At 44.6% G+C, this 14,388-nt stretch overlaps 1 protein-coding gene across 1 annotated transcript in view; it reads right to left on the bottom strand.

The window, feature by feature from the left end:
- The window catches only part of FRYL (FRY like transcription coactivator), a 505,173-nt gene that overhangs the window by 362,310 nt on the left and 128,475 nt on the right, over positions 1-14,388 (bottom strand). Inside the window, exon 4 of the mRNA XM_040334951.1 lies at positions 7,222-7,349. The gene's annotated coding sequence lies outside the window, so the exon portion shown is untranslated. The remainder of the gene's footprint in view (positions 1-7,221; positions 7,350-14,388) is intronic.

Raw genomic sequence — 14,388 nt, 5'->3', positions numbered from 1 at the left:
GGGCAGCGGTACACAGCATTGTTCAGAAATTCACAGACCGGGAGTTGCCAATGTCCCCAGAGCTCTTCCTTCTGCACCACCACAGAATCCAAAGTAAGAGCTACAGAAAATCTATCTTGCCGCTCCTGATTACGGCAGCAAGAAGCTGCATTCCCCTATATTGGAAGCAGACCCAGCCTCCGTCGGTGGCCGTTTGGTTGAAAAGGGTGGAGGTTAGCCACGCAATGAAGAACTTGGTAGCCACGGAGAGGGGCCTCAACGAGAAATTCTCCAAAACTTGGTTCTACTGGCATGAATTCATCTACTCAGACAATTACGGGCAGCTAGTGGCCCGGTCCCCCTAAGGGGGTCAATTCTGAGTGCTTCCCAGATGGCATGGGTGCGACTGGGTGATGACAATACCCCCCCCCCCCCCCCCCCCATTTCTCTTCTCTTTCCTTCCTCTACCCCTTGCTCCCTGCTTTACCCATCTTTCTCTTTACATATCTACGAAGCGGCCGGAACGCGAGTGCCGAGCCATTGGAGCCAGTCGGTGCCGGGATCTAATGTCGACTTCTATTTCTCCTCCTTCTCACCTGATATATGTTTTAAGTATGGGGAGGATCTAGCTTTACTGTGTTCTGTATGAACATGTGTCTCTGTATTCCCGTATGCTCTTTAATAAAGAATTTATTACAAAAAAAAAAAATCTATGTGTGTGTGTGTTGGAGTTTGCCTGAAGATCAGCTTTAATGTGAGTAGAGATATGTTTAGATTCTGCCAAGGGCCATGTCACACTATGTAGTAGCGACAAGATTGCTCTCATTAGTGATTTTGTTGTCAAGACAAACTTATTGCAGTTATTAAAGGTCTGTGTCATTTCTGAGACTGGCAGCCAAGTGTCTGCGCGATTGACTTCTTACAGGCAGCTAGAGAACCTTCAGCTTTACTACCTACCTATTTTATCTAGTGCGGGTGTTGGGGTTCATGGCACACAGCAATCTGTAGCTGCTTAGACAAGCATCATCTACAGCAATAAATCTGTAGCCAGTTATAACCTGCCATAGAAAATAAGCAGAAAGATCTGTATCTGCCACAAATCTCTGCTGCATCGTTGCTAGTTTTACATGGCGCCAAGGCAGGATTTACGCATATGGCAACACACATATTAACGTGCATTACGTAAGATAAGCCCATTCATTTTAAATGACCAACTAAAGCCCCCCAATTTGTCAAGACACATACCCGACCCTCTTCCCAAGAACATAATGTTCTGGTGCCGAGTTTCTGCATGCTATAGCATTGGTGCATTGCGTTAGAGCGACATTGAAAATGAATGGCACCCAGGTGCACCAACGCACATAATGTACATTACCCACAGTGAAAGTGTTAAGCCTCATACACACGATCGGATTTTCCGACAAAAGATGTGTGATGGCAGGGGTTTGTCGTATAATCCGATCGTTTGTACGCTCCATCGGAAAATTGTTGCCGGAATTTCCGACAGCAAATGATTTATAGCATGCTTTCAAATTTTCCGACAGCAAATGTTTGCCGTTGGATTATCCGATCATCTGTACACAAAGTCCGTTACACAAAAATTCTAAGTACAAACAAGCATGCTCAGAAGCAATGCTCACCATAAGACAACATTAGCAGAAGTTGGCCAAAGGGTGGCGCTAAAGAGCTGAAAAACCACATAGTAGGTCTAGTACGTCACGACGTTCGTGTTCGTTACCTGAAAAAATTCTGCCGTCTGTATGCATACCAAGTTCACGGCCAACACCCTTTGCACAAAATTCCACGGTTGTGTCCGATGGAAATCCGATCATGTGTACGAGGCTACGCACAGCCTTAGGCTAGGTTCAAACATGTCCGTTGCGAATTCCCCCTCAGTTATAATGGCGAATTTCCAAAGCAGCTGTTCAGATGCAAATTTTGGAGCCGGCGGCAACCAGCAATCTTTAACATTAGCTGGTTGTTAAGGAGCGGGCCAGGAAGCCGTCCGCCATGACAACGGATGACTCATCAGCTGGCAGCGGGTTTCTTCTCTGACAGCTGAATGTAAAAAATAAACATTGATGGCAATAAAAAAGAAAAAAAAGGCATGGGGCCCCTTCCTAATTCCATAGGAGGCCCTTTCGGGTATTGTATGGATTTTAATGGAAACCCAAAAAAAAAAAAAAAAAAAAAAACACAATGGCGTGGCCCGTGCCCTCAAACCCCCCCCCCAAAATTTATACCAGAACCTTGAAAAATGATTTGTTTAGTATACTCTGAATGGGAACACACACATAGTGGGGTTTTCTCAAATTTGAATGCCAAAGTGGAAATACACATTAAAGTTTCAATCGTGAAATGATGAATAGTATTTTCGAATTGCGTAAACATGTACAAATTTACATAATCATTCAAAAAACTCATCCAATTGAAAGACAATTATTGCTTGTTACCAGCAAGATCCTGAACTGAGCTGTCTATGGCCATCGAAACCTTTCAGTTGGCTCTCATTTTATGGTGTTCACAGTATCTCCAGAAAACAAGCAAGTATCTGAAATAAGATTTGCTGCATTTTCTAACTATATGAAGCAGATAGAGGAGAAAGGTACAAACAAAGCAGGTGTTATGCCACGTACACACGATCGTTTTTCGGCATGAAAAAAAATAAGTTTTTAAAAAAAAGTCATTTAAAATGATCGTGTGTGGGCTTCACATAATTTTTCGGGTTCTGAAAAACAACCAAAAAAAAAATTGCTGCATTTATTAACGACGTTTTAAACTATGTTGTTTTTCGGGTTGTAAAAAATGATCATGTGTGGGCTAAAACGACATTAAAAACCCGCGCATGCTCAGAAGCAAGTTATGAGACGGGAGCGCTCGTTCTGGTAAAACTACCGTTCATAATGGAGCACATTCATCACGCTGTAACAGACAGAAAAGCGCCTTTTACTAACACAAAATCAGCTAAAGCAGCCCCAAGGGTGGCGTCATCCGAATAGAACTTCCCCTTTATAGTGCCGTTGTACGTGTTGTACGTCACCGCGCTTTGCTAGAGCATTTTTTAAGAACGATTGTGTGTAGACAACGTCGCTTTAACCGGTTAACGCCTGCCGCATGTACATATACGTCCACAGAATGGCACGTACAGGCATATGGGCGTACATGTACGTCCCCGCCTTTCCGCGGGTCGGGGGTCCAATCGGGACCCCCCCCCCGGTACATGCGGCGGTCGGTAACCCGCGGGGAGCGATCCAGGACGAGGGCGCGCCCTCCTCGCGATCACTCCCCGGAGCTGAAGAACGGGGAGAGCCGTATGTAAACACGGCTTCCCCGTGCTTCACTGTGGCGGCGCATCGATCGAGTGATCCTTTTTATAGGGAGACACGATCGATGACGTCAGTCCTACAGCCACACCCCCCTACAGTTGTAAACACACACTAGGTGAACCCTAACTCCTACAGCGCCCCCTGTGGTTAACTCCCAAACTGCAACTGTCATTTTCACAATAAACAATGCAATTTAAATGCATTTTTTGCTGTGAAAATGACAATGGTCCCCAAAATGTGTCAAAATTGTCCGAAGTGTCCGCCATAATGTCGCAGTCACGAAAAAAAATCGCTGATCGCCGCCATTAGTAGTAAAAAAAAAAAAAATTAATAATAAAACTATCCCCTATTTTGTAAACGCTATAAATTTTGCGCAAACCAATCGATAAACGCTTACTGCGTTTTTTTTTAACAAACATAGGTAGAAGAATACGTATCGGCCTAAACTGAGGAAAAAATAATTTTTATATATGTTTTTGGGGAAAATTTATTATAGCAAAAAATATTGAATTATTTTCAAAATTGTCGCTCTATTTTTGTTTATAGCGCAAAAAATAAAAACCGCAGAGGTGATCAAATACCACCAAAAGAAAGCTCTATTTGTGGGGAAAAAAGGACGCCAATTTTGTTTGGGAGCCATGTCGCACGACCGCGCAATTGTCTGTTAAAGCGACGCAGTGCCGAATCGCAAAACCTGGCCTGGGCATTTAGCTGCAAAATGGTCCGGGGCTTAAAGCGGGGGTTCACCCTTAGAGGGCACTTTTCCCCCTTAGATTCCTGCTCGTTATTACTAGGGGAATCGGCTATTTATTTTAAAATATGTGCAGTACTTACCCGTTTACGAGACGCATCCTCTCCGTCGCTTCCGGGTATGGGCTTCGGGAATGGGCGTTCCTTCTTGATTGACAGGTTTCCGAGAGGCTTCCGACGGTCGCATCCATCGCGTCACGATTTTCCGAAAGAAGCCGAACGTCGGTGCGCAGGCGCAGTATAGAGCCGCACCGACGTTCGGCTTCTTTCGGCTACGAGTGACGCGATGGATGCGACCGTCGGAAGCCTCTCGGAAGAATGTCAATCAAGAAGGAACGCCCGCTCCCGAAGACCCATACCCGGAAGCGACGGAAGAAGATGCAGCTCGAAAACGGGTAAGTACTGCACATATTTTAATATAAATAGCCGATTCCCCTAGACCGAACGAGCAGGAAGCTAAGGGGAGATTTTTTTTTTTTTTTTAAATGGGTGAACTCCCGCTTTAAGTGGTTAATGATGAAGTTGGAAAAAAATACGTTTTTTCTAGATGCTGAAAAAACGTTTTTTTCATGCCGAAAAACGATCGTGTGTACGCGGCATTACCCTTTAAATTGTAACTGAAGTAAACATTGAGTAGCAATTACGACCTCAGTAAATAAAACATAGTAGCCATGCAGAAGTAAAGATGTTTAGTGTGGTCAATCTGCAGGAGTTTATATTCCAGTGTCTTTCTATTAATATGTAACTTTATTTTACACATCGAAGGTTAAACAGTGTCATGAATGTGCTAAAAATGTAGATGCTGCTTGTAGGTGTTGAAAGACACCATGATCGATAAACTACAGTAAGAAAAAAAAGTATTTGACCCCCTGCTGATTTTGTGCATTAGCCCACTGACAAAGAAATGATCAATCTAGATATTTAATGGTAGGTTTATTTTAACAGCGAGAGACAGAACAATATCTAGAAAAACACATTTCAAAAAAGTTATAAATTGATTTGCATTTTAATGAGAGAAATAGGTATTTGATCCCCTATCAATCAGCAAGATTTCTGGCTCCCAGGTGTCTTCTATACAGGTAACAAGCTGAGATTAGGAGCACTCTTTTAAAAGGGGAGTGTTCCTAATCTCAGCTTGTTGCCTGTATAAAAAGACACCTGTCCACAGAAGCAATCAATCAGATTCCAATCTCTTCACCATGGCCAAGACCAAAGGCTGTCCAAGGATGTCAGGGACAAGAATGTAGACCTAAACACAGCTGGAATGGGCTACAAGACCATCGCCAAGCAGTTTGGTGAAAGGGTGACAACAGTTGCTGCGATTATTCGTAAATGGAAGAAACGCAAAGTAACTGTCAATCTCCCTCGGTCTGGGGGTTCAGGCAAGATTGTGGGGTTTCAATGAGAAAGCGAATGGTGAGGAATGAGCCCAGAACTACATAAGGGAACCTTGTCAATGATCTCAAGGCAGCTGGGACCATAGTCACCAAGAAAACATCTTGGTGACATCAACTCAATTTGCCTTGTTTGGAGGAGAAGGAATGCTGCCTATGACCCCAAGAATACCGTCCCCACTGACAAATGTGGAGGTGGAAACATTATGCTTTGGGGGTGTTTTTCTGCTAAGGGGATAGGACAACTTCACCGCATCAAAGGGACGATGGACGGGGCCATGTACTGTCAAATCTTGGGCGAGAACCTCCTTCCCTCAGCCAGGGCATTGAAAATGGGTCGTGGATGGGTATTCCAGCAGGACAATGACCCAAAACACACGCCAAGCAGGGGTCGACAATATCCGGGCGCCAGGTCGCAATTGCGACAAGAAATTGTGACCTGGCGCCCGCCGGTAATTGAGGCCGTGGCTTTGTGCCCTACAAGGCTGCGAAGCCGCGTCCTCAATTACCGCCCGGCGCGATTGCGCGGTGGGGGCGCATGGAGGCACAGGAGGCACAAGGCCGCGGCTTTGCGGCCTTGTGAAGTCCCAAGCTCTTCCTTCTGTGAGCTGGCGCCATCTGGTGGTGGCCGTTGGCATTACAAGTTAAACAGCAATTCTAATATGTCATTTTTCACTGCTATCTCCTTCCCTCTAATTAGAACCCCCAAACATTATATATATTTTTCATTCCAACACCCTAGAGAATAAAATGGCGATCATTGCAATACTTTCTGTCACGCCGTATTTGCACAGCGGTCTTACGAACACACTTTTTTTGGGGAAAAAAATGACACTTTTTTTAATAAAAAAATAAGACAACAGTAAAGTTATCCCAATTTTTTTTAATATTGTAAAAGATAATGTTACGCCGAGTAAATTCATACCCAACATGTCACGCTTCAAAATTGCGTCCGCTCATGGAATGCCGACAAACTTTTACCCTTTAAAATCTCCATAGGCGACGTTTAAAAAAATCTACAAGTTGCATGTTTTGAGTTAGAGGCGGTCTAGGGCTATAATTATTGCTCTCGCTCCAACGATCGCGGCGATACCTCACATGTGTGGTTTGAATACCGTTTACATATGCGGGCGCTACTCACGTATGTGTTCGCTTCTGCGCGCAAGCTCGTCGGGACGAGGCGCGTTTTCTGGCTCCTAACTTTGTTTAGCTGGCTCCTAGATTCCAAGCAAATTTGTCAAACCCTGACGCCAAGGCAAGAATAAGAGTGGCTCAAGAAGAAGCACACTAAGGTTCTGGAGTGGCCTAGCCAGTCTCCAGACTTTAATCCCATAGAAAATATGTGGAGGGAGCTGAAGGTTCGACTTACCAAACGTCAGCCTCGAAACATTAATGACTTGGGAGAGGATCTGCAAAGAAGAGTGGGACAAAATCCCTCCTGAGATGTGTGCAAATCTGACGGCCAACTACAAGAAACGTCTGACCTCTGATTACCAACAAGGGTTTTGTGAAGGGGGATCAAATACTTATTTCACTCATCAAAATGCAAATCAATTTATAGCTTTTTTGAAATGCGTTTTTCTGGATAATTTTCTTGTTATTCTGTCTCTCGCTGTTAAAATAAACCTAGCTAATTTATAGACTGACCAATTCTTGGTCAGTGGGCAAACATAGAAAACCATCAGGGGATCACTGTATATTGTCACAAATGTAAACATCGGAGTAGCTAGGCCTACACGTATCCACATAAAGAAGCACGGCAATCTGCTTACGTAGTAGGAGCCGGGTCTCGGTGATGTGCTGGAGTTCAGTGCATCGATCTTAATATCTGGAAGCCTGAGCACATGTGCTGAGTTGGCCGTCAGGCGTGGAACCATCAGAACTCAGTGAGCTGCAGCAGCTGGAAGGAAAAGGAACACATACATCAATTAGTGAGGACATGTGCCGCATTTAAAGCGCTGACACCAAGACCCAGCCGGAGCGTTCACATCACAGTAATATATAAAGTCCTTAAAGCGCTATTAAACCCCAAAACTAAAAAAAATGATATTATAGCAGCTTAGCATTGCTTAAAGGGTAACTCCACTTTCGTGGGAAAAAAATAGACCAAAAACCTTTTAAAAAGGTGCAAAGCTCCTCTTTTGTGCATTTATCGGTGCAGAGCAGCACATTAAAGCGAATAGGCTGCTGTGCCCGAGCAAACGCGGTATGCATGGCCTGCCTGGAGGTTACTTCCGGGTATCGCCGCTTCGGCGCTGTAATAGGCCGTGACATCACTCCGCGAATGCGCGCGGGAGCCGTCAAAGCAGCCATTATCATTCTAAAAACCGGCATTCTCAGTGTGCCTGCGCCGTAGACATCGGTGCAATTCTCTCTGCAAATATCTCCTTAACCATGTAGGTTAAGGAGATATTTCTTGCACCTACAGATAAGCCTTAAAAGGGGTTGTAAAGGTAAAAAAAAAAAAAAAAACCCTAAATAGCTTTCGTTACCTTAGTGCAGTCCTCCTTCACTTACCTCATCCTTCGATTTTGCTTTTAAATGTCCTTATTTCTTCTGAGAAATCCTCACTTCCTGTTCTTCTGTCTGGAATGCCACACGGTAATGCAAGGCTTTCTCCCTGGTGTGGAGAAAGCCTCTTGAGGGGGAGGGGGCGAGCAGGAGTGTCAGGACGCCCACTAACACACAGCTCCTTTCTCTATCTGCAACGTACAGAGTGTCCCGACTCTCCTGCTCGCCCCCTCAAGGGAAGGAGCGAGCATGACACTCCACACCAGGGAGAAAGCCTCGCATTACGGTGGTGAGTTACAGACAGAAGAACAGGAAGTGAGGATTTCTCAGAAGAAATGAGAACATTTAAAAGCAAAATGGAAGGATGAGGTAAGTGAAGGAGGACTGCACTAAGGTAAAGGAAGCTATTTAGGGAAAAACATTTTTTACCTTTACAACCCCTTTAATCTTTTTTTTCTTTTTAAAAAGGTACTTTTTTTTGTACAAAACATATAATACAACAAAACAACCCCTTTAATCTAGGCTTACCTGTAGGTGCAAGAGATCAGAGAGGGTTTACAACCACTTTAAGTTTTCTATATTTTTTTTTTTCATTCAACCCCCCTGGTTGAAAAAAAAATAAAAATAAAAGAATGACTCATGTATGGGCGGCTTTAGTTTATATGTTGTGCTGCCCATTTATCAGATATTGGGGTTGATTTACTAAAACTGGAGAGTGCAAAATCTGGTGCAGCTGTGCATGGTAGCCAATCAGCTTCTAACTTCAGCTTGTTCAATTAATCTTCAAACAAAAAACCTGGAAGCCGATTGGCTTCTATGCAGAGCTGTGCCAGATTTAGCACGTTGCGGTTTTACCAAAAATCAACCCCATAGTGTTTGCTTGATTATTTGACGGAACACATCTCATTCGTGATTTTGGTTTTATGTTGCTAGGCGATTGTAATTTCAGCTTTGGATTAGCCAACAGCAATGGCTCTTGTGCAAATTCTACTTCCAGGACTGATGAATTGTTTTTTTTCCCCACATTCTCGTATAATATAAAAATAACAAAAAAAACATGAATTTCCGCATGCTCTACTAGAAATACACATAGCAAGCTGAGAAAACAACAACATTTACAGAACGGCAAACTTCACCAAAACCGCTATTAAAAAAATAATGGTGCATACACAAAGACCAATGCAGCAATTATCCCGTTGCCAACCGCCTACCACATCTAAACTGCGGCAGGTCAGATCTATTGCGCGAAATCACGTACCTGTACATGATTTTATTCAATAGCCACTGGGGGGGGGGGGGGGGGTGTGATTGCGCGTTAATTGGCCATAGCGGGATCCAATCAGCGGGCCCGGCAGACACAATGGCCACCCGCGATCGCTCCCCACAGATAAAATGGCGATCTGTCAGGCAAGGATACTGATCTAGTGTTCCTGCCAATTAGGAACACAGATCACAGTGTCCATGAGAAAAAAAGGACATACATTTTATCTAGGTACAGTGTGGCACGACCTCACAATTGTCAGTTAAAATAAAGCAGTGCCATATCACACAAAAATGACCAGGTCAGGAAGGGGGTAAAAACTTCTGGTTTTACAACAGCTACATCTTTTGGGAAAATTGGGTACCAGAAATGGGAGCGGGTACCTGAGAAAACTAGGTCATCTAGTGCCCATGGCGAAGGCACCAAACGGTCGGGTCCAATCTTATTAATTTTACACTTTAATTCTATTTTAGGCTTAGACATTTTAAGCTAGAAGCTGACTAGTTCTTGTTAACTTTATTAGTGATATATGGCATAAAAATATTTGATATTATCAATTTTCAGGTGGCGCGCTAGACTTGAAGCCCTTCTCTTGGCTAAACAAGAAGAGCCTTTGTCCTGCCAGCATGCTGCAGAGTAGGACCTTTGCACTGTGTGGAAGCAGTGATCTCTCTGCAGAGGTCCGATATGCCACCTGGCTGAGTCAAAGTTCTCCAATCTGAAGGCAGCATGAGCTTTGCCGATTGCAGAGCTATAGCGCTATGTCATTACAGTGCTTGTTACAGATCTGCAGAGAGATCACTGCTCCACAGTTAGCATGAGTACCACTCTGCAGCTGTAGGCAGGGACAGGCTTTTCTACTCAAGCTGTGACTGCATTTATCCAATTTTAAATTTAGCTTTCAATTGTGATTTCAATCTAAAAATAGAGTACGAAGGGTTTATAATCACTGACGGGTCTTTTTATTTTTTTTGCCATCTAGGAAAGAGCTCCCTCATGACGTCATCTCGGCTCCGGTCAATCACAGCGCCAGAGCCGCAATATCCGAAATCAAGCTCCGGGAGATATGTCCGCAGCCAGGGGGGGGTGTGTCAAGGATGGCTGCGGGGGTCTTCGATCTTAGGCAATTAATACATGAGCTAGTATGCTATGCATACTAGCTCATTGTCCCTTTGTCTTGCAGGTTTTTTTTTTTACGGGTTTACAACCACTTTAATTATAATGGTAAACAGGACAAATAGAGAGGGTGCACAGACAGCAATAAATCCTGGCAGGCGTTTTAATCCATCTCCACTCTATCTGAAAAAAACTAAAGTTTTGCCTTTAATTAAACTTTAAGATTTTCTATGAAGAAACAAAAATATAAAATATCTGTCCCCAAACTGGACACTGTAAATGTGTATAGAAAAACCAAGTTTCACTTTAAGATGAAAAAATACAAGAACCTTCACCCACCAGCTGAATATTGGTGCGCTGGTTCCCTGGCACCTGCATGCAGTCCTGCTGTACTATCCCTCCTATCTACTTACTGCCATCCTTTACCACTTACCATCTTCGGCTTCTAAAGTGATGAAACAAGGCCGGCAGTAATAGAGCAGATGGTGACAGCTCTAGTGCACCAGATTTCTTTACCCGGGGATAACTTGTTGCAGGTTACGTTCTATGAAGACTCGTCTATGTTCTGCCGTTCCCCCTGGAGTGCTACAGAACAGCTCATTGTATAGACCAGATTTTGAAAGCCATGCCTTTCAACAGACTGCAATAATGCGCACAGAATAAACATTATTAAAATATAGTTGTATAACTTTTGGTAAACCTCCACATATGCATTTTCTTTTTTATAATAAATCCGAATCTCTCATCTGGCAGCTGTACATATTCTTTTCAAGGGGTTTATAAACCAGAAAAAGCAGCACTGCCACCTGCAGGACAAAGGCAGATTTGCAAATATGATTTGCAATAAATATCTTCTAGATCAGTGGTTCTCAACCTTCTAGTGCCATGACCCCTTGATAACATTTACCAAGTTGTAGGGACCCCCAACAGTAAAAAAATTTGTAGCGTGGGTTGTCAACACCTAAGGCAAAACAAGTAATTTGCCCCCCTAACCCCTATATTTGTGAAGTATTAAAACCCCTTATGGTAAATTTTAGTATGTACCACTCTTTGTTCTCTTTTCTTTCCCTTTTATCTCTCTATCCTAATTTCTTCTTTTTTCCCCCATCCCTTAATCTAGCCGTCTTTCTTGCTCTCTCTCAATCTTTCTCTCATTTTTTATTTGTTGTTCCCCCTCTTTTCCTTTCCACGTATTCTCTATATTTATTCCTTCCCTTACTCCTTGGGGGTGGGAGAGTTGGGATGAGTGGCAGTGCTGGTGGGAGAGTTGGGATAAGTGGCAGTGCTGGTGGGAGAGTTGGGATGAGTGGCAGTGCTGGTGGGAGAGTTGGGATGAGTGGCAGTGCTGGTGGGAGAGTTGGGATGAGTGGCAGTGCTGGTGGGAGAGTTGGGATGAGTGGCAGTGCTGGTGGGAGAGTTGGGATGAGTGGCAGTGCTGGTGGGAGAGTTGGGATGAGTGGCAGTGCTGGTGGGAGAGTTGGGATGAGTGGCAGTGCTGGTGGGAGAGTTGGGATAAGTGGCAGTGCTGGTGGGAGAGTTTGGATAAGTGGCAGTGCTGGTGGGAGAGTTTGGATAAGTGGCAGTGCTGGTGGGAGAGTTGGGATAAGTGGCAGTGCTGGTGGGAGAGTTGGGATAAGTGGCAGTGCTGGTGGGAGAGTTGGGATAAGTGGCAGTGCTGGTGGGAGAGTTTGGCTAAGTGGCAGTGCTGGTGGGAGAGTTTGGATAAGTGGCAGTGCTGGTGGGAGAGTTGGGATAAGTGGCAGTGCTGGTGGGAGAGTTGGGATAAGTGGCACTGCTGGTGGGAGAGTTGGGATAAGTGGCAGTGCTGGTGGGAGAGTTGGGATAAGTGGCAGTGCTGGTGGGAGAGTTGGGATAAGTGGCAGTGCTGGTGGGAGAGTTGGGATAAGTGGCAGTGCTGGTGGGAGAGTTGGGATAAGTGGCAGTGCTGGTGGGAGAGTTGGGATAAGTGGCAGTGCTGGTGGGAGAGTTGGGATAAGTGGCAGTGCTGGTGGGAGAGTTGGGATAAGTGGCACTGCTGGTGGGAGAGTTGGGATAAGTGGCAGTGCTGGTGGGAGAGTTGGGATAAGTAAGTGGCAGTGCTGGTGGGAGAGTTGGGATAAGTGGCAGTGCTGGTGGGAGAGTTGGGATAAGTGGCAGTGCTGGTGGGAGAGTTGGGATAAGTGGCAGTGCTGGTGGGAGAGTTGGGATAAGTGGCAGTGCTGGTGGGAGAGTTCTGATCAGCCAACTTAGGTGCTATTGATCAAGGTCATTTGCTGATCTGAGAACTGTAGTGGAAAATTTTAATGGGAACTATAATCACAGGTAGTGTTACTCACTATGTCTCCCACTTCACATTCCTCACCAGTCAGCTGACCTAAAGTCTCTGCCCCCCCAGCCATGTTGTGAACGGAATGGGCAGCTGCAAAGAGGCCGAGTAGGCAGCTGTGGGCTCTAGGGACATCCCTGCTGGGTGGCTGCAAAAGAGGTGCAGGATTCAGGAACAGCCTAGGATTTGGTGACCCCTGACAAATCATCATTTGACCCCCAAGGGGGTCCCGACCCCCAGGTTGAGAACCACTGTTCTAGATAAAGAGTGAGCTGCGGCTTACTGGAGGCAATAAATACGTTCTATACATAAAGACTTATGCTGGCCATACACTATATGAAAAATTGTACGAAATTCGGCCAGTTCGTTTGTTTTTCGGCCAGTCAATGGGCACAAAATCGATAATCGTTAGGACGTATTTGAGCCGAAAAAACAAAGGACAATTGGAAATTTTATGCCAAAGCGAACGATAAATTGAAAGGTTATTGCGTTTCCTGTCCAAACTGTTTGCACTAGGTATATGTTAAAAAAAACTAAACAAAAAATTGGATTCATTTATGTCCACTGAACGATTTATTGGTACATTACATGATGGCGCAATCATTTGCTCTCGCGGCGAATTTCATTTTTCGAAAATGAGTTCGACTGATTTTTCGTATAGTGTATGGCCAGCATTACAGCAATTTTTACTTTGTTTTCAAGCCTTTTGAAATGGCCCATACTTGCCTCTGCTGTGCAGCTCGTTTTGCACAGAGTGGCCTTGAACCTTGTCTTCTGGGGTCCCTCTGAGGCTGTCTCGGCTCCTCCCTGCATCAGCTAACTCCCCTGGAAAGCGCTTTCCCAAGGGGGTTACCTTGCGCACGCGCTCCAGAGTCCTGTATTCGGCGTCCATAGCCACCAATGACAGGACTCGGCCCCGGGCCATCTCGTCGTTGGAGTTGATCGACAGCAGCTCGAGCCAATGGCTGCGCTGCTATGAATTTATCCTATGAAGAGCCGAGAAGCCTGTGTCAGTGGGAACTAGGGTTGCCACCTCATCCCTTTAAAACAGAACACATATTAATTACACATGTTCTGTGGCTGATTAATGTGGTAATTAAACTCACTTGTTGCCTTAACTGCATTCAATTAGCCCCAGAACCTGTGTAATTCATATGTGTTCTGTTTTAAAGGGATGAGGTGGCAACCCTACTGGGAACTCACCTGAAAGGCAAAAAAGTGGTCATTGCTCAAGGAATCCCTAGCAACCTCTGGAGGAACCCTAGGGGGTTTTATGAAACTCTGGTTGAGATACCCTGATCTAAAAGCGCAGCACAATGGCTGTACCCAACTGCTCTCATCTCAATAAGGATACATTCACATAGTTGGGTGAGGGAGGCCACCGATGAGAGCCGATGGATTCCTGCCAGCAGAGCAAATGCTGCACGCACACAGGGATTGATTTACTAAAGGCAAACAGACTGTTCACTTTGCAAGTGCAAGTGAGTTTGATCCAGAGCTTAGTCAATGAGGGGAAGCTCTACTGACTTCCATCCAATCATGTACAAGCAAAAATGCTATTTTTTTTATTTTATTTTTTTAGGGCTGTGCAAATTAACTTTTAATTAATCAATTAATCATTAATTTTTTTGATCGATTAAAATTCTTTTGATTGGTACTCACCTCTTCACCGGCTTCTGGGCCTTCAGGGAGTTCCGTCGAAGATCCAGTAACGTTACGGACACC

This window comes from Rana temporaria, chromosome 1, assembly GCF_905171775.1.
Source record: "Rana temporaria chromosome 1, aRanTem1.1, whole genome shotgun sequence".
Taxonomy (NCBI): Eukaryota; Metazoa; Chordata; class Amphibia; order Anura; family Ranidae; genus Rana; species Rana temporaria.
Note: the sequence above shows the minus strand (reverse complement) of the source record. Positions and strands in the feature narration are given on the sequence as shown.